At 38.4% G+C, this 21475-nt stretch overlaps 1 protein-coding gene across 5 annotated transcripts in view; it reads left to right on the top strand.

Annotated features, from left to right (window-relative positions):
- ANKIB1 (ankyrin repeat and IBR domain containing 1) overlaps window positions 1-21475 on the top strand; it is a 131193-nt gene that overhangs the window by 20259 nt on the left and 89459 nt on the right. Inside the window, exon 1 of one of the 5 annotated variants that reach the window (XM_043966719.1) lies at window positions 4748-4766. The exons of the other annotated variants lie outside the window; for them this stretch is intronic. The gene's annotated coding sequence lies outside the window, so the exon portion shown is untranslated. Of the gene's footprint in view, window positions 1-4747; window positions 4767-21475 lie in introns of those variants that run through there. 5 annotated transcript variants of the gene reach the window in all.

The following is a 21475-nucleotide window of genomic DNA, read 5'->3' as shown; positions in this document are numbered from 1 at the left end:
CTCATTTACATTCTTGTGAGAATGGGCACCTGATCAGTGTGCAGCAAGCAAGTACAAAAGATAGAGGCTACCAGGCCCCATTTTAATCCCTAGTCCATACACAAAATGGACCCTCCTCTTGTTCATCATTGGCTGATTACTTAAGGGTTAAAATCTACAAAAGCTAGCTAACAGGAATGCAGTATTCTTAACCCTAAATTCCATAATTACTATTTGAGTTCTTAGTGGGGAGGGGACACAGGGACATTGCTTCAATCCTCCTGGGAGAGGATCTGGTTAAAAGCAGCTCAGGGTTACTTGAACCACGTGATCTTTCTGCCAGAGGGAAGGGTAATTGAGACCTGAATCCTCAAAACAGATCCAGAAGAGTATAATTTGAATGGTGCTGGCTATGTCCTATTGCTCCTTTCCTCACACTCATTATACATTGTTTGTTTTGGGCGGTGCAATAAGTAATTATTGACAGGCTAGTTGAAATCTGTCACTTTTAAATATTATAAAGAAATGGTAGATGGTCAGTTATCTATGTGTGTGTGTGTGTTTATGTAAATATGTATGATTATGTTTCTGTACATACATGCATATATGTGTCTTTGATATCGAGTCATTTTAGTTGTGTTTGACCCCATTTGGGGTTTTCTTGGCAACAAAACTGGAGTGTTTGCTATTTTCTCTAGCTCATTTTAAGACTGAGGCAAACAGAGTTAAGTGACTTGCCCAGGGTCACACAGCTAGTAAGTGTCTGAGGCCAGATTTGAACTCATAAAGATGAGTCTTCCTGATTCCAGGCCCAGCACTCCATTGGCTGTAACACTCAGCTGCCCCTGTATGTGTGTATGTGTATACAGAAATAATAAAATCAATTACTGCTACTGTATGTAAACTACCTCTAAAATGAACTTCAGCTATAAATAACCATATTTGAGAAATAGCAGTGTATGATAGTAGTGGTGGTGGTCAGCGGCGGCAGCTGTCATGGTAGTAGTCATAGGAATAGCCCCAGCAGTAGTACTTTAAGGTTAGCTAGTTAGGCTTAGGTTTCAGCTCCAACACTAAATTCTGTAATCTCAGATTTAGAAGGGATTTCAAAGCTCATCTATACTTTACCACGATTCCTTTCCTTGTCAACACTGGCAAGTGACCATCGGCTTCTAAAGACTTGCGGTGATGAAGAGCCCCTGGCTCCTGAGACAAAGTTTGTACAATTCATTGGGTACGGTGTCAGAAGACCTGAGTTTAGCTTCCAACTCTGCTATGTCCTGTCTGTCTAATCGGAGACAGAAGGTCTTATAAGGGCCAAAATTTAGTATGGGGAAAGTCAATTGGGCAGCTCGCTGTAATATTGGGGTAAGAAAGGAGATTAACAGCCTCTTTCAAAAAATAAACAGGGTGGGGGGCAGCTAGGTGGCGCAGTGGATAGAGCACTAGCCCTGGAGTCAGGAGGACCTGAGTTCAAATCCAGCCTCGGACACTTGACACTTACTAGTTTTATGACCCTAGGCAAGTCACTTAACCCCAATTGCCTCACCAAAACAAACAAACAAACAGGGTTTGTTAATGGGAACAAATTTAAAACACTGGTGAGGTTAATAAAGCTAGGGATAATGAAAAAGGGAATAGGGGAAGGAAAAAATACAACACACAAACTCACCACCACCCAGAAACAGCAATTTCAAAGAGAATCAGCTGTGCAGTGTCCCTCTCCTTCTCTCACTGGCGCCTAAGTGCCTCTCCTCCCTTCTCTCTCTCATACCAAACGGCCGACCACACACATAGCCCCAAGCTAATTGGCTGGCAGCCCTGATTGACAGAACTAACAAGTGTCTCTACAGAGAAGAGTTCTGAACGCTGAAGCCCACCATGACCTGTCCTCATGGGGCTTCCTGTCATGACAGGTTTTCCTCATTATAATTTGGCCAGGCCCATGCAGGTGTTTGGGTGGCCAGTGCACACGGGCACGCACGCTGGGCCCTCCAATCCCGGCCAAAGATGTGGTCCCCAAATCACAACCAATTCCTTAAAGTCTCAGAGACTTAGTGTTAGTATCCCCATCTGTGAAAAAGGGGAGAGTAGGGCAAGATGCTTCTGAGTTCTCCTTCAGCTGTATATCTATGATCTTATGATCTCATAAACTCCCTTATAGGAAATGTATAATTCTATTATCCTAATTAGTAAATGAATGTGTAATTCTAACTATGTAATTATTTAATTCTAATTAATAAATAAGTGTAAAACTGTCAGTATAGAATTCTTTGATCCAAATTGGTTAAAAAAAATTATTTTCCTTACTTTGAGCCGTGATCTACTTTTTTTTTCTTCTTGAAACAGTAAAACCTTTATTGGCATAAACCATCAACAAATAACATTGTGGTATTGAGAATAAGCTTATCAGTTTACAGAAAAAACGGGGAACACTATTAAAACATCAGTGGTCAAAGAAAGCAGCCGCAAAGCAGATCCGACTGAGAGCTAGACCAGGCTAGCCCTAGCCCCCTCTATCATTCTCTTGAGCACGGTGCCAAGGCCGCCTTTTGCCACCCACAAAGGGGTCTTCTTTTCTTTGTTCTCAATGAAGATACTTGATCCTCTGGACATCAGTAGTTTTGCTTCTTCAATCTTTTCCTCATCACAATCTAGATGTAAAGGAGTGTTCCCCTGAGAGTCTTGGATGTTTGTGGAGGCCTTGTACTGCAAAAGGACTTGGATCATCTTCAGATTCCCCTTGACTGAGGCCCTGGGCAATGGAGTAGATTCCTAGTTGTCGGTAGCTCTGGAATAGCACCTCCTTCCAATAGCATGATGACAATCTCATGCTTATTTTTGGACCCTGCATAATTCAGGGGAGCACACCCATTCTGATTGTATCCCCTTCAGACTGCCACAAGTCTTATCCTTCTTCGTTATGCCAGACTTTCATGATGTACTTGAAGGCACAGTGATCCAGCTCAGTCCATCTGAGGCTTTTTTCCCCTTGAGATCTCATTGGTAGTGAGTATCCAAAGTAGGATTCAAACTCAGGTCTTATGCCTCCATGGCTTGTGTCCTATCTACTCTGCTATGTTGTTCCTCAATTCTGTCTTCAGGTATATGATTACAGACAAGTCACTTTCCTTACAGACAGGTCATTTCAGTTTTTTCTTCTAGAGCTAGAAAGTGAAGAGAAGGGGGAGATGTGGCTGCCTCCTTCAGCATCCCAGCCCAAGAGCCATTATGCATAATTAAGTAAATGCTAAATAATGTTCAGCTTATTCTTTAAGAAAGTGAGATGAACCAAGGAATGGAGGGAAATTCGGTACATAGAAATTCATTTTTACATGGAAATGGTTGTAACAGTATGTTTATTCAGTGTTGTTTCAAGTTAAGTACTCCTGGGTTTAAAGCCAGAAGAGACCTTGGAGTTCATCTGTTCCAACCTCCTTGTTTTACAGATTAGGAAACAGAAGCTCTGAAAGGTTGACTTGCCCAAGGTCCCATACCATAGGTAGTCAGTTGCCCAGATTTGGACTTACTTTCTCTGACTAAAACCCTCATGTTTTCTACTTTGCCACTCTGCCTCCTTTTTATGTTATGTCTTAATGATAGAAGAGGAGGTAGAGAAGTATTTTTCATTACATTTGGACAGATAGTATTCAGAAATGGTTATATATTTGTTTAATTTTAACATTTTAAAGAATTGTGTATCTTGGGGGGGATTACATAAAGTATTTCCTTTTCCTTGATGCCAGCTAAATGAGGACTTACTGTACTTTCCTAGAAATGTGGACAAGTAACATTACATAGTTCGATTTTCTGTTTGACTAGCCAAACAGCAATAACATTTATGTTGGAATCTGTATACTGCCAGGTACATCCAAGAAAAGGACTATGGGTCCAGCTTATTGCTCTATCTCTAGGCTGTCTTTAATAGGTCTGTGACATCAGAGGCAAATCAGCCAGTCATCCTTTTCCCTGCTGGTGTTCCACAACTACCTTATTGTTAGTTAAATGATTGTGACTTCAGAAATAAACCCCCTAGAGTTCCTTTGTTTTCTGTTCCTTTTTTACTCTTAGCACTGCCCTGTATTACAGGTAATGCTCATGACTACTTTGTAACCTGAACTTCGTTTCCCCTCAAGGAAACTTGCCCAGATGTTTTAATCTTTGAAAATTTATTTTGTGTCTTAATTTGTAATAGCTGAGTTATTTTAAAAATAGGATGAATGATGATATGCTTTACATTGATATTTTGAATGATCTGTTATTCCAGTAATGTGTGTTTTTCCTTAATCCTTCCCTTCACCCTTCTCATAATCCCTGTCTTATCCTGTGAGACCTTTCTTGTTTTATCATGAATCCTTTATAATAATGGATATGTCATTGAGGTCCTCACCTTGTATCTTGAGTTAACTAGTACACCCTAAACACATGAATTGTCAGTCTCATTTCATTCTTGCTTAAATGATAGGCCTTTCACCTTTTTGTTTTCTGGAAATAAGGCCATATATTTTACATTTCTTATCAAGATTTGCATGGCTCATTGCTGTTAGAGATTATATTATTAAAAGATAGAAGAATCCTTTATTTGTTTAGGCAGGCCTCAGAACTAGTAATGATAAATACTCGAATATTTTGCAAAAAAAAATAGATTGTATATCATGAACATTGCAAGTTGTGTTATATCCTCATGTATTTCTCATTCTTCCTAGGGTATTCATATATCATTGACAATGTAAAGAGCCAGCATCATCATGAACTTCTGCCAGAAGTTCATCTTTCCTCAAAAAAAAGTGAGATTATTAGTTTGTTTAAAAATAAAGATTCTTTTTTTTCATCCTGCCTCCCCTTTGGATTAGAATGAACTCCAAATTGGTATTTGCAGAGTTCTAATGAATAGGCAGATAATTTTGAGATAGAATTAGCTTCCCCTGAAAGGAAACTACTCCAAAATTGTTTGACAATATTTCTTAAAGTATTCATTTCAGCTGCTTTATTTCAGTAAATAAAGGTTTATTTAAATTGAACTAAATTACTATGCTTTAAAGATTACTAGTTTGATGGTAACCTAACATCTTCACACTAAAGTTAAAAATCCCTCCTGACCACTGAAACTATGTATATATTATACATAAACACATATATTTAATTTTCTAATGACATAGTAGAGAGGAAAAGGAGATATTTGCCAGCAGTTATGGCTTTAGACTGTTGTATAAGTTCTCTGTATAACTTAAAATTTTTCCTTTAAAAAAAATCAGGTTTCTTTAGAAGTAAATACAGAACAGAACTAACTTGCTTCTTTTTAAATTATAGCATATACTTAGGTTGGATTTTGTATTCTTTTCATAACAGAAATTTAAGGATAACTTGTTGTAGCATGTACTCGTGTATAAAATAATTTATATCTTCCTAATTTGATAGAAATAATGGTAAAACTTTAAAACCAAGTAATTGTATAGCAGCTCACTGTGTTGGTGTTTGTTCATATAGAATGACCTTAGATGTAGAGCGAAGGATGAAAAAAAGGGAAAGAAGGGAAAGGGAATTGGCATTTATTAAGTGCCTACTATGTGTCAGGTACCATTCAGAGTATATATATTTTTTAAATTTATTATTATTTTTTTTTTGGTGAGGCAATTAGGGTTAAGTGACTTGCCCAGGGTCACACACTAGTAAGTATCAAGGGTCTGAGGCCAGATTTGAACTCGGGTCCTCCTGAATCCAGGGCCAGTGCTCTATCCACTGCACCACCTAGCTGCCCCTTGTCAGGTACCATTTACAAATACTTAAATGGTTTGATAAAATGACCTTTAAGGCCATGTGAAAAAAAGCCTTTGAGGCTTATAGTATAGTGTCTGTTAAGCCTTTTTAAGAGAAAGGGCTGAGTAGCTCTGAGGCCCAAGGAGCCTTAAAACTGTATGAAAAAATGAAGCCTAGTCATTTAATCAACTTGGTGACCTGGTTTCTCTTTTAAGTTACATGACAGTAGAATAGAAACAGCCAGGAGGAATGGGCTTCCTAGAAGCTGGAACCACAGCTTTGTAAAGAGGCAAACCATAGGAAGGTGAGAACAGAGATTGTAGAATCCCTAATACAGTCTTTGGGGGTGGTGTGTGGCAGGGAGCAGTCTATTCCCCAAAAGTACTACTTTTATTCTTTGCCTTCAAGAAGAGGTTAGATGATATAAGATATTTTAGGAAAAAATTATCAACAGTTCTTTTGAAAAAAGTCTTGGGTATTTAATTCAGTTGAGAAAGTATTTATTACTGTTACGGTCAGGGTGCTTGAAGCAGTAGGAGAGAGCACTAGACATGGAGTCACAGCTGAGTTCAAATCCAGCCTCAGACACTTGCTAGCTATGTGACCCTAGGGAAAATCAATTAACCCATATTAACAAAGTTTCCTTATCCTTAAAATAATAGTAACTACCTCCTAGGGTTGTTATGAAAATCATATAGTAGGGTCTTAATCAATATTTTCTTCCTTCTATTGTTCCCTTCCTCTGTCTTTTCCTTTCCTTCCCTCCTTTCTTGGTTCTGGGGCCAGAGACAATAATGAAAAAAAAATTTCCCTAATGAGTTCACTTTTATGGAATATCCACATAATTTATTCACTATACTAATATACTATTCACTAGCAGCTTTGCATTCCTTTTTTGGAATGTTTTTCACCAATAAAGTTTATTTGAAACAGGCAATCAACTGCCAGATTTTTTTTTTCTTTTGTAATTGAAATATCCTTTGTGAAGTGAGTACACAAGGGAAACCAGATCATTATTAGAGTCCTCATCAACTGTGCTAAGTGCTGGGGTTACAAAGAAAGAAAACAAAACAACTAACATATCTTGGGCCCTGCCCTCAAGAAATTCACATTCTAATGGGGGCTGCCACATGCAAACCGCTATAAAAGATAAATCCTGAGTGAATCTTAGAGGAATGTGAGGAATTGGGGGTGGGGAGGTGGGAGGTGATGACCAGGCAAGGCCTCTGTAATAAGTAGGTGGGATCTGAGCTGAGTCTTAAAGGAAGCCAGGACTTGTCTCTTAGTTTCCTTCCTTAATAGTTATCTATCCGAGTTTTGGAGTTAGAGGCAAGAATACCTGAAGGTTTAAATTCTGCCTTAGATACTTAAGAGTTTTATGTCAATTCAATTAGCCTGAGTTTTTTTCCTCTGCAAAATTGGGATGGTAAGAGCACCTGCCTCACAGAGTTGTTTTGAAAATCAAATGAGAAAACATGTAAAGTGCTTTGCAAACCTTAAAAGTGCGATACAAATTACTTAATAGTAATAACAATGCATTATTCCTAAAACAGCTAAACTGCTGGGTGAATTTCTTTTCTTACCTTCTGTCTATATTATAATAATTTGTTTATACTTGCATAGGACTTTTTATTTTGATTGAAGTTCAAAAACATTTCTAACCCTTGAATGTCATTTTCAGTGAGGAAAGTAAATACTTTGTTTGCTAAGTTAACTTTGTTATCTTCAGCATATTTTGTCTACAAGGGTCCTAGATAAGTTCCAGGAAGCCTCTAAGAGTTGCATCATCTCTCATTTAAGTATAACATACAATGTGGTAAGTGCAACTTTAAAACTTTCCGATCTCACTTGTAGCAAAGCACTTCTCCACTCATTTGCCTTTGTATTTGCTTGTCCTGGGAGGATTAGCATGGAAGGAAAAAAGATCCACTTTCCGTGATTAAACTGATGGCTTCTTCCTTGATTCTTTGTTGTATAGTTTCGTTTTTCTTGGTTTGCAGTGCTTTTAGACAAGAGACATTTTTGTTCTCCCCGTGAAATTTATCATCTGTTATGTTACTTATGGATCAGTTTTAGTATAAGGGATACCACAATTACAAAGACCTAAGTTTAAATCCCTCTGGGTTCCAGAGCTAGCTCTGTGACCCTGGGAAAGTCATGTTTCCCTGTGCCTCAATCACCTCTCTGAAACTTAGTTACTAAATCAGAGCTGGATTGGGGGAAGGAGCTGCAACACCAAAAGTTCTCTTTTTAGTCTAACTGAATCATAATTTGCATGTGATATTGTTAAGATGGTCACATTGACGGTAACACATTCTTTGGTTTTTTAAAGTGTACATAATTTTGAAAATCTCAAAAATTAAACCAGATATAACTTTAACTTGTAGTATAAAAATATAAAACTGAGACAAACTTATTTTTCTTGGAAAAGTAAGTGCTGAGTTACAATGAGCCTGACATACGACATAAAGTTAGTGCCGTATATTTTCACATTTTATTATCTTTTAAAAGAGAATGGAAGACTTGAGTGTTTGAGGTCCTTGAGTATAGATAGCAGTTGAGTTTTCTACATAGGTAGTTATAGGTGCCCCGTCCTAGTGGGTACTCAGTACTATAAACTTTTCCTACAGAAGCATTGCATTTAGAATCTTGCTCTTAGATCTTAGGGATCATTTAGGCTAACCCCTTCATTTTACAAATAGAGAGATTGGGCCCCAGATAGGTTTAAGTGAGCTCCCTCTGGTCACAAGAGAAGGAAGTTAGTTGTAGAGCTGGGACAGGAACTAAGGTCTCTTCACCTCCTTCACCTCAGTGTTGTAGTATTTTAATCACACCTTGCTACTGCAGTGCAATTTGAAAAAATATCCTCTCATGCTAATTAAGGAGGTAAAAGTAACGATAATAATAAAAGCTATAATACAGTACTTATTATGTGCCAAGCACTTTGCTAAGTGATACACAGTTATTATCTCATTTGATCTTCAGAACAACCCTGGGAGGTAGGTGCTATAATTATCATACCATTGTTACAGAAGAAGAAATTGAGGCAGAGAGGTTAGGTGATTTGCCATGGGTCATAGAGCCAAACATGTCTTATGTCTGAGACCATATTTGAACACAGATCTTCCTTACTTCCAGCCAAGCGGACTCTATTCTCTGCTGCTCTACCTAATTGCCCCCAGTGACTTACAATGATGTTTAAAAAAAAAAAAAAGATTGGTATCATATCTGTATTAGCTGAGGTAATTTTAAGAACAAACCGGCTAGAGGGCATTTCTATCCCAGAGTCTTCAGAATCCAGTTTGATTTTTAAATTTTTATCATATCTGACTTGCATTCTTTAGAAAATAGACTGAGTTAAATTAGGCTTCCTATAATGTTTATGTCATTCAAGCTATATTGAGTTGTATTTTGCAAAATATCTGATAGTGCCATTTGCCATTTATTCATTTGTTCACAACACATAGCATAGACTAAAAAAAATTTAATAGTTTAAGATTTGGAATGGGGAGGAGAGAACTGTTCTTCCCTAACTGTTGACTTTACAGGATTGCTTAGTAGAATCTTTTCAATTTGTCATCATATTTCTAAAGGTATTATCAACTTTCATATGAAAATAATCCTTTTCATCTGAAGTCACTTTTCCTGAGTAAGCTATTTTATACTTGGTCTCCTGAATTCTGGACTTAGAATTTGCAAAACAAAACACCGGTCTTTCTCTGGAACTTTGTAGATCAGTGGAACAGGACAGCACAGGAGCTTCAAAGATTCAATTATATTTACTGTGCAATGCAGTCACATGCTGAAAATCTTTCTAAAACATATTAATACATATATCCCTAAACATCTGATAAGCCTTTCCCTTTATGTTAGTACAGAGAGGTCACATGATCACAAATGTAGGCCTAGAAGGGACCTTACATATCTGGTCCAACCTTTTCATTTTACAGATGAGAAAAATTGAAACTAGAAGGTTGTGTGATTTATTTAAGTTTACATAGGCAGTTAAATGGTAGAGTCAGAATTCAGACTCATATCCTTTGCCTCCAAGTTGAGCAGTCTTTCCAGTCAACATGTGATTCTTACATTGAGAATTTTTGGTCTTTTCGAATAACAGGACATAAATTTAAAGAATTAAATAACTTGATGTATTCCTCCCCCTCCCCCAAGAGCTAGTTCTGCTTGAGCATAGTACAGGTAGTAAACAAGTGGAATAGGAATTCAGAGATGCTCACATCATCAACACTATTGATACAAAAATTCATTCGCATTTATGTATTGCATCATAACCAAATTCCTACAAAAGTCTTGTTGGAAGAAGTGAGATTGCCTTGAAAGGAATAGCAGGGCCCATTCAAGAGGAGATTAAAGGACATTTTAGTCATAAGAAATAGTGTGAGCAATGAAACATAGGCATACATTTGCATATTTTGTTTCAGGAAAAATAAGTTAATTAGCTTTCCAAATGAAAGATTTATTTAGTGAGAGATATAATTAAAGATGTAGGTTGCAACCCTAAACAGGAACCATACTGAGCAAATAAGCGCCCCCTCAGTAAGGTTGTGCTGAGTGCTAGGGATGAAAAGACGAGCCTTGAATATGTGGCCAGAGATGATACGATTATAGATCTTCAACTGGAAAGGATATCAGAGGAAATCTAGTACTGAATCCTCATTTTATAGATGGGGAAACTAGGGTTAAGAAGTGACTTTGTCCAGGGTCACATAGGAAGCAAACACATAGTAGTAACCAGTAATTTTTTTTTTTTTTTTTTTTGCGGGGTAATGGGGGTTTAAGTGATTTGCCGAGGGTCACACAGCTAGTAAGTGTTAAGTGTTTGAGGCCGGATTTGAACTCAGGTACTCCTGAATCCAGGGCTGGTGCTTTATCCACTGTGCCACCTAGCCACCCCCGTAACCAGTAATTCTTAATGGCCCAATCCAGTGTCCAGTTTTTTTCAATTTTTATCCTCCTTGACCTCTCTGTAGTCTCTGATACTGTTGATCACTCTCTTTAACCATAGGTGTCCCCCAAGAATCCTAAGCCTTCTCTTTTTCCTCTATATCCCTTCTTTATATCATCTGCTCACATGAATTCAGTTATTTCTTTGAAGATGATTCTCAAATCTCAAGACTCTGATTTTTCCAGTTTCTCCCTGAACTCCAGTTTCTCATCCCTAACTACGTTTTTGTTTTTTTTTAAGTGAGGCAATTGGGGTTAAGTGACTTGCCCAAGGTCACACGGCTAGCAAGTGTTAAGTGTCTGAGGCCAGATTTGAACTCAGGTACTCTTGACTCCAGGGTTGGTGCTCTATCCACGGTGCCACCTAGCTGCCCGTTTATACTCATTCTTAACTAGGAATGCCCTTATTTTCATTGAATAATGAAAATCCTAGGGTTTAGATGTTAGTATTCAGAGCCAGAAAGGACTTCAGAAATCATTTAATTATATGCCCTCATTTTTTAAGCTTTTTTTTTCTATTTTGAACTTAAACACCAAATAAAATGACCATTTCTGTACATGTAGTATAACAAAAAGCTTTTACACGAAACTGGGGGGGGGTGTCTTGAGAGAGAGCGCTTCTTTCTTTTTATGTTTAAATCTTCAATTTTATATTTAAAAATTAACACATAACTTTAAAAGCTTTCCCTGCTTTAGTTTGTTCTGGCCTTCTTTTCTGACATTTAAAAATAAAAAGATTTTTTAGTCTCCCTCCATTCCTTCTCTGGTATGCTACCCAACCATATCTCAATTGGAAAAACAAAGGGAAAAAAACTCTTGTAACAAATATGCATAGTAAGTCAAAATAAATTTCTACATTGACCATGTTTGAAAATTTATGTCTTATTCTTCACCTTCTTTCAATCACCTCTCCCAGTAGGTAGCATGCTTCATCATTAGTTCTCTGGAATCATGGTTGGTCATTGGAATGATCAGAATTCTTAATTCTTTCAAAGTTATTTTTCTTTATAATGTTATGGTATAAATTGTGGTTTTGTTCACTTTTATCAGCATCAGTTCGTGCAAGTCGTCCCAAGTTTCTCTGAAATTAATCATTTCATCAATTCTTATATATGATAATATTCTATTCTGTTCTATTCGTATGCTGTAACTTGTTTTGCCATTCCCTAGTTGATGGGCACTCCTTTAGTTTTCACTTTCCATTTTAAAAAGAAGGGCTGCTATAAATATTTTTGTAGATAGGACTCTTCTTCCTCTTCTTTATTTTATCTTATTGGGGTATAGGCCCACGAGGTGTTACTGGATCAAAGGGTATGCAGTTTAGTGACTTTGGGGCATGGTTCCAAATTGCTTTCTAGAATAACTGTACCAACTCATAGATCTACCAGCAATCTGTTAATGTGCCCACCCTCATTCTATAGATGAAGAAACCCAATAAATTTAAGTGACTTGCCCAGGATCACTCAGGTTATGCCTGGCAGAACTGGAATGTGAACCTAAGGGTTCTATGACCCCAAATCCAGTTTTCTTTCTGTTATACTATGTTGCCTTTTGGGGGGGGTGCAGAAATTGGGGTTCAGTGACTTGCCCAGGGTCACACAGCTAGTAAGTGTCAAGTATCTGAGGCAGATTTGAACTCAGGTCCTCCTGAATCCAGGGCTGGTGCTTTATCCACTGTGCCACCTAGCTGCCCCCTATGTTGCCTTTTAAGGCCTAGCTAAAATCTGTCTCTTTCATGAAGGCTTCCCTAATTACCCTAGCCTATAAGAGATATTTTCTGCCTCTGTATCTGCTATATAACTCAGCATATTGCCTTAGAGAGTCCAAGAAGTAGGTTTTTGAATGATTGAGCATCTTAATACCATTTTAGGAAAGTGTGATATATTTTTATGGAGTAACATTTTTTAGATTTCTAATTTTTAATCATCAAAAGGTAGTTCTGCTCACATAAGACCAATTCTTAAGAGTTCCTTAATATTTTAAATGTAATTCCAACTGTGCCAATCAACATGTATTCTCTGAGTATCTACTATGTGCCTACACAAGAGTGTAAGATATGTAGGATGCCAATTGCAAGTAAGAGAGACCAGATGATAATATTTATAAAATGTTGTAATTTTGCAAAGTGATTTCCATATATTATTCCACTCAAGCCGCATAACTATCCTGTATGGAAAATATTACAGATGGTATCATTCAAGTTTTATAGCTGAGTAACCGAAGACTATCCACTCTCTGGCATTGTTTGGAGGTTTTTGGCTTGATTATGTTGGGAGGTCCAAGAGATTACTGCCTTTCCTCTGCCATCTTGGCTCCTCCTCCAGCTATAACCTTTCTTTCCAAGGAAGTTAAACTCTAATTGGGTCCAAAAAAGAGAATACACCAAACAAACTGAATGCAGCTCCTGACAGATCTCATGCTGTATGACAGTTATCACATACTGATGTTTTATGTGTCCGCTAGAATTTAAACCATGTGAAGGCTGAAAGCAAAAAAATAAAACAAAATCCTCAAACTTTTTATTTAAAATCCCTCAGTGCTCCTTATTATGTCTTTGTAACGGTCTCTTATTGATTGACAGTACTTGGGACATAGGTACTTAAATTCTTTGTTGATAAGACCAACTAAATGTTTCAGTACAGACAGTAACTGTATAAGGATGGAGTGTTGGTGATTTTGAATTCTTATTCTAGTGATATATTGTAAATTTTTGAGCAAGGAAGTTATGAGGCTCTGCAAGAAGTTCCAAGGAAGGATGAAGTGAGTAAAGTGTATGTGCTGTTGATACCATATAATGAATAGGCTCTCAGAAGAGCTGTTTAGAACATGTCTAGTATGTCTACATGTCTAACAATATCTAAGCCATATTCTCCACTGCAGTAAAGTCTAGTAAAATGACAAATCTTATTCTTAACAGAATTTGACTTTAATGAACTACATGAGTAAGTAACTTCATTTTGCTGGGCATCATTTTCCTTTTCGGTAAAATGAAGAGGCTAGGGCAGCTAGGTAGCACAGTGGATAAAGCACTGCCCCTGGATTCAGGAGGACTTTAGTTCAAATCCAGCCTCAGCCACTTGACACTTACTAGCTGTGTGACCCTGGGCAAGTCGCTTAACCCTCATTGCCCTGCTTCTCCTCTTCCCCCCCCCCCCCCCCCCCGCCCCAATGAAGAGGCTGGATTATGTATGCTCTAAATTCTATAATTCCATCTTCCGGCTGAGACAGAAAACTATTTACCCTTGAAATAGTCACTTGTGTGTATGCTGCGCCCTCCCCCCTTTTGGGTAAGCACAAACCACTTGGAAGCATGCTGCCCCCTAAACCATTTAGCTGATATGAAGTACCCCATATGCTACAAATGGATCCCACTAGATCCTCTCTTAGAAGAGAAATAAAGAAATAGGAAAGCAGATTTCTGTAACTCAGATACTTGCACTCATCATCCATATCTGAACAGCTACTGCAAAGTATGGGGCAAAAGGAAAGGACAAATTTTCCATAGTGTATGTGTGGGACTCTTCACCTGTATCTGTAACCAGCCAAAATATATGTGGCTAGGTTTCCTTGAGGTAATTTAACCTGTAACTGGACAGTGAGATAAATTCCTTACCTACTGACTTCTGGAACCTGTTCTGTCAAATAATTTTGAGGATCTTGGTGATCAAACTCCATATAACTAAATGCTTTTTTTTTTTAAATAATGAAAATTTTTATTCTTGGTTTTAAATTCCAATTTTTATCTGCCTTTCCCTCCATCCCCTTCTGTCTTTCTGAGGCAGCAAGCAATCAAATATGGGTTATACATGTGCAATTATGTTAAACATTACCATATTAGTCATTTTGTACAAGAAGATTTGAATAAAAGAAAAAATGAAAGAAAGTGAAAATAGCATGCTTCAGTCTGTGTTCCTTCAATATCAGTTCTTTGGAGGTGGATAGTATGCTTCATCAATAGTCCTTTGGGATTATCTTGGATCATTGTATTGTTGAGAATAGTTAAATCATTCACAGTTCTTCATCCAACAGTATTGATGTCTCTATATACAATGTTCTCTTGGTTCTGCTCACTTCACTGTACATCAGTTCATAGAAGTCTTTCCAGGTCTTTCTGAAATCATCCTGCTTGTCATTTCTTATAACACAATAATATTCCATCACCATCATTAAGATTTCTAGTTTCAAATTTTTCTCCCTCCTCCCCAAGACAGCAAGCAATCTGATATAGGTTACATATATACAATCACATTAAACATATTTCCGCATTAGTCATGCTGTGAAAGAATTAGAGCAAAAGGAAAAAAACTCAAAGAAAAAAATAGAAACAGTATGGTTCAATCTGCATCTAGATGCACAGTTCTTTTTTCTGGATTTGGAGAACATTTTCCATCATTGTATTGCTGAGAAGAGTCAAGTCTTATCACAGTTGAACAACACAATGTTGTTGATACTGTGTACAATGTTCTCCTGGTTCTGCTCATCTCACTCAGCATCAGTTTATGTAAGTCCTTCCAGGTTTCTCTGAAATCTGCTTGCTCATCATTTCTTACAGCACAATAGAATTCTCTTACGTTCATATACCACAACTTGTTTGGGCATTCCCTCAATTTCCAATTCCTTGCCACCACAAAAAGAGCAGCTATAAATATTTTTGTACATGTGGGTCCTTTTCCCTTTTTTTATGATCTCGTTATAACCAATTGTTTTAATAAACATGACTACCTTGTGGCATTATAATTTTTCCTGAGAAACCTAGAATGACATCATAAATATGTTATGCTTTACCTTTCATTAGCATGCATAATAAATTGGAGGGGAAAGACAGACCAAGAAAGGTAACTGGGAGGCACTTGCAGATGTGGGGTATGAAAGACATAAGTAAGGGTAGTTACAATATGAATGGAAGAAAGTCAAAGATGAAGAAAAAATTGGTAGGAATTGTGTGCTTGAAGGAATAAGAACAATTAAGGAGTGAGAAAAAGAAGACTTTACCTGTAGAAAGATTGCTGGGTTTGGATTCAGAGGACAGGACCTAGGTTTGAATTGCAGCTCTAACCCTATGTAACTTCAGCCCCTCGGTTCTTTATCTGTAAAATGAGGGAGTTAAATAAAATGACTTGTAATCTAAATAAGGTCTTTCCAGTTCTAAATTTATGATTCCATGGTCTTACTTCACTTGGTGACTGGGAGAATAGTTATGCTGTCAATTAACCATTGGAATCTTGGTGATGGGAGGATCAAGTTGGAGAGTTTTTAAAGAGACTGAATATTAAATGCAAAAATGTTGAGGACTAATTAAAGAACTTTGATCACTGGTGATGTTGGAGAGAATTATTTCAGTACAATAAATTGAAGCCAAAGCCAAACTACAGGAGCTGCATACAGGTATGGAGATCTCTCAGATAAGTTTTATATTGAAAAGAAAGAGAAATACAGGGCAGTGGGCAGAAATGGTGGGAGGGTAAATGATTCTTTTTGTCCTTTTAGAATTGGGGAGCCCTGGGCACGTTAGAAGATAAAAAGGGGGAAAGCCAGTGGAGACAGAAGATGAATTAAATCAACAACCATTTAAGTGCTAAAAACTGGTTCTACAAAGACAAAAATGAAAACCCCTGCTCTCAATGAACTTCCATTTGGGGAGGACGCAACAACCTTTACACATACTAGAAACAAAATAGAGAGTAAATACAAGGTAATTTGGGCGAAGGAACTAGCACCTGGGGGATATGGGAAGGTCCCATGTAGGAAGTAGCCTTTGAGCTCAACTTTGAAGGAAGCTAGAGGTGGAGTTGAACAGAGAATGGTATTCCACGCATCAGAGACAACCTGTACAAAGACTGGTGAAATGAGAGATGGAATGTGTGTGAGGAAAAGAAGACAAATTGGTAAGAAAGGATAAGGAGATCAAGGCCCTCCTAAGAAACAGGAAGGCTTGACCAAGGGGACATCACACTAAATTTGGAGTGTGAGCATATGGATTGTGATGATTAAGAACACACGGATTGGCTTTGACTTTAGAGAGGGTACCTTTCATCTAGACTAGAAAGATGAGATGATGGGTGTGGAAACTGAATAGGAACGCAAGATGATGGAAGGGGCAAGTGCTAGAATAGGAGTTAGAAGACTTAGGTTACAATTCCAGATGTCACTACTTCTTTTTAACAAGTTCCCTAACCTCCTCCTTCTGGTTGAGGAGCCATTCATTTCATAAATACGAATTAAGTGCCTGCCCATTGTTATGGATGCCAGGGGAAATAGATAAAGCCCACAATCTAGTGAGGTGTTCTACCAGATCAGAGTAGTCAGAATAAGGGATTTAAAGAGAAAAAGGTGATTTAGAGTAATTTGAGAGGAAAGGTTGGAAGTACATAAGGCACTCAAGGATTGCTAGAGTAGCATCAAAGAACAAATCTGAGTTTTTATGGCATGCATTGTACAAGCTAAATCTGCCTCATTGTCTATTTCTCTCCAGCCATTTTGGGCAGCTTTCAAGTAAATTATTAGAGTTTATGCAAAATCCATTGAAGTAAGAAAGAATTGAATTGAGTGGAGTACTAGTAGGAATGAAAGGGCAAGTTCAGTGTGTGTGAGCAGGTAAGAGGGGATGATAGACTTATTATTTTTTTTTAACAAACATTCATTTTATTTTCCATTTACATGTAAGGGTAGTTTTCAACATTCATTTTCATAAGATTTAGAGTTCCAAATTTTTTTCTCCCCCCTTTCCTCCCCCCTCCACAAGATTGAAACCAGGTTATATATGTACAATCCACAAGTGTTCTTTTTATCAGTTCTTTCTATGGGGGTGCATAGCAAGCTTCCTCATTAGTTCCTTGGGATTGTATTGGATCATTGCACTGCAGTTAAGTCATTCACAATTACTCACTGAACATTACTGCTGTCACTACTCAACAGTGTCCTCTCAGCTCTGCTCACTTCATTGTACATCAGGGATCATCCTGTTTGTCATTTCCTGTAGCACAAGTCCATTCCACTACAATCATATAGCACAGCTTTTTCCATCCTTCCTCAATTGATGGACATTCCCTTGATTCTCGATTCTTAGCCTCCACCAAGAGTTGCTATAAATAATTTTTGTACAATTTTTCCCTTTTCTCTTTTTCATGATTGCTGTTTTTAACTGTTTCCCTTCCATCCTATTCCCTTCCCCATGATATTTATTCTATTATCCATCTTCTTTCATCCTATCACTCTTCAAAAGGGATTTGCTTCTGTCTGTCCCCTCCCCCACTCTATCCTTCCTTCTTTTGCCCCTCTCTCTTTATCCCCTTCCCCTCCTATTTTCCTGCCGGGTTATAGAGATTACTCCACCCAATTGAGTGTGTACATTATTCCCTTCTTGAGACAATTCTAATGAGATTGAGGTCTTTGAGCCAATTCTGATGAGTGTTAGGCTCATTTACTGCCCAGATTAAATAGATTACTCCACCCAGTTGGGTGTGTCTGTTAGTCCCTCCTTGAGGCAGCTCTGATGAGTTTAAGATCTTTGAGCCTTTTCTGATGAGTGTAAAATTCATTTACTGCCCTGCTCCTCTCCCATCTCTTCCCCAACTCCATAAGCCTTTTCCTGTTACTTTCATGTAGGATTTCACTTCTGCCCTTCCCCCTCCCCCAATGAATTCCCTTCACCCCTCCATTTAACCCTAAAGATATTATCATCTAGCTAAGCAACACAGTGGACAAATCATCACCCAGGGGGATCCCAGCCAAAACCTGGCCTCAGACACAAGACAGTCAGTCGCCCACTGTATGACCCCCGGTATGTCCCCCAGCTCCAATTTTTTTTTTTAATGGTTCTCTAGGGTCTTGTATTTGAAAGTCAAATTTGCCATTCAGTTCAGGTCTTTTCATCACAAATATCTGAAAGTCTTCTTTTTCATTAAAGTCCCATTTTTTCTGCTGAAAGATAATGCTGAGTTTTGCTGGGTAGGTGATTCTTGGTTGTAATCCCATTTCCTTTGCCCTTTGGAATATCATATTCCATGCCCTCCGGTCCTTTAATGTAGAAGCTGCTAGATCTTGTGCTATCCTGACTGGGGCTCCACAGTACTTGAATTCTTTGGCAGCTTGCAATATTTTCTCCTTGACCTGAGAGCTCTGGAATTTGGCTATAATATTCCTAGGAGTTTTCTTTTGGGGCTCTCTTTCTGGAGGTGATCGGTGGAGTCTTTCAATTTCTATTTTAGCTGCTGCTTCTAGAATTTCAGGGCAATTTTCCCTGAGCATATCTTGGAAGATGGTGTCTAAGCTCTTTCCTTGATCATGGTTTTCAGGTAGACCAATAATTTTCAAATTATCTCTCCTGGACCTATTTTCCAGGTCGGCAGTTTTTCCCAGAAGATATTTCACATTGCCCTCTATTTTTTTATTCATTTGGATTTGCTTTATTGTGTCTTGGTTTCTCATAAAGTCACTGGCTTCCATTTGTTTAATCCTAATTCTTAGGCAATTATTTTCATCAGAGAGCTTTTGTACCTCCTTTTCCATTTGACTTTTCAAGCTGTTGACTTTTTTCTCATGTCTTTCCTGCATCACCCTCATTTCACTTTCCATTTTTTCCTCTACCTTTCTAATTTTATCTTCAAAGTCCTTTTTTGAGCACCTCTATGGCCTGAGACCAATTCATATTTTTCTTGGAAGCTTTAGATATAGGGGCTCTGATGTTGGCATCTTCCTCTGAGGGTTGCCCCTTGGTCTTCTTTGTTGCTGAAGAAACGTTCTATGGTCTTCACCTTTCTCTTTCGGCTCATCTTGCCTTTCTTTTACTAGACTTTTAGCTCCTTAAAGTAGGGCACTGTTTCCAGGCTGCAGTATCCCAAGCTTAAGACATCCCAGGTGGTATGATTTAAGGAGAATCAGGTTCTTCCCTCGCCCGGCCTGTTTCCTGGTCCTAGATGACCCTAGACCAACTTGCCAATCAACCAGCTTTGTGTGTTGTGGTTGTTAGCTCCGAAAAGCCTGTGCCCCTCCCCCACCTGGGCCACTTCTACTCGAGCCTACCACCTGGTTCTCAGTAGGGGTGTAAAATCCAAGTTCTGCCTTAACACCAGTATAGACCCCTGTAGTCTCTCCCCTGCCCAGGGCTCAGCCCAGTCACCAGACTGTGAGCTTTGTTCCAGACGACACTGGTGCTTCAGCTGATTCAGAGGCTCTGGGGGTCTCCTTCTCTGGTGAGGACTTCCTGAGACTGGATCTGTGTCAGGGTGACTGTGGGGTTGGGCCTGACTCCTGTATCAGCACAGCAGCTCCCTCCTTCTGACCTTCCAAGCTGTTCTTGGTTAGAAGATGATTTCAGCACATTCTTCTGTGAGTTTTGCTGCTCCGTGCATTTTCCTATGACCTTATTTGGATGTTTTTTGGAGTCAACATTGTCTTTTGAAATTGATCTTTGCTTTCACATATCACCAATTTGGATTTATATTTCTGTGGCATACTGTTGGCCTGTTTGGGACAGCTGGTGAAAACATAGCAAGGTAATTTTCACAGGAAGAAACCTGATCCAGTTACTACCATAGACTAGCCAGAGAATATAGTCAGCCTGATGTGTATTTTAGGCATTACAGGGTGCTGGGTTAGAGCTTGAATACATCACCCGCTTTGGCTCAGTTAGCAGAAAGCATTCTCTAGTGGAAGAAGCTCTGAATCTGAAGGTAAGACATCTGGGTTTGAAGTTTGCTCTGACACTTAACCAGCTGTGTGGCATTGGGCAAACCATTTCATCCCTTTCATTATTGACTTCCTCACCTGTAACACAGACACACATATCTGGGATACTTTTCTCACTGGGTTGCTCTGAGAATCCAATGAGACTCTGTATGTGAAGCTTTTTTGGGAGCAAGAGGGACTAGACCTGTGATTCCATTAGTGTAGGAAACTCAGTGATGGAGCTCACTCTTCCAATGCAGATCCAAACCTTCTCTATAGATAGACTGTAGTCTGGGAGAGGTGCCTGGACACTGAAAGATTGTGACTTGCTTATCATCACATAACCAGGATGAGGCAGAGGTCAGAACTTCAACCCATCCATGTATTTGTGCCTGGGAGTTTGGTTCTCTATTGACTAGCCGACAGCCTCTCCAAGTTCTTTGCAGATCTTAAAATACTAGAGAAATGGCAAGCTGTTGTTATGACTATCAAAGAATATACAAGTTTCTAGCTATTACTAAGTATTACTAAGACCTTATTTGGATGTTTTCTGGAGTGATCGTATCATGAGTTCAGGAGCTCGCTCGGTGATAGACTTATGAATGGTGCTTAGACAAGGGAATCAAATTAGAGAGCAAACCATGCATTTTATGATCATGAGATCAGGGTGTCATTTTCTTGTGGTTTGGCTGATTTGGGGTGAAGTAGCAATGTAAATGGAGTCAGGGAAATGGGTGTTTTTGAGGAATCAGAGGAGTTTGCTGTTGAGATAATAAAAGATAGTTAAAATGCATAAATTTGTGCCAAGGTGAGATGGAAGATCCTGTACCTGTGTAACTGAGAGAGCTTCTCGTGAAATCTCTTCTGTAATACAAATTATGCATACTGAAGGTGATTTCTACACTTTGCTAATACTGGAATCATTTTGCAGTTGTCAGATAAACTGGTTTCTAAAATATACCTTGAATTAAGATTTTAAAATTATCACACTAGTGCTTCAGATTCTTTATCCATAAATTTTGTTTTTAAAGTGAGGCAGTTGGGGATAAGTGACTTGCCTAAGGTCACACAGCCAGTAAGTGAAGTGTCTGAGGCCAAATTTGAACTCAGG

This window comes from Dromiciops gliroides, chromosome 5 (genome assembly GCF_019393635.1).
Source record: "Dromiciops gliroides isolate mDroGli1 chromosome 5, mDroGli1.pri, whole genome shotgun sequence".
NCBI classification, from domain to species: Eukaryota; Metazoa; Chordata; class Mammalia; order Microbiotheria; family Microbiotheriidae; genus Dromiciops; species Dromiciops gliroides.
This window is presented reverse-complemented; position numbering and strand designations above follow the sequence as displayed.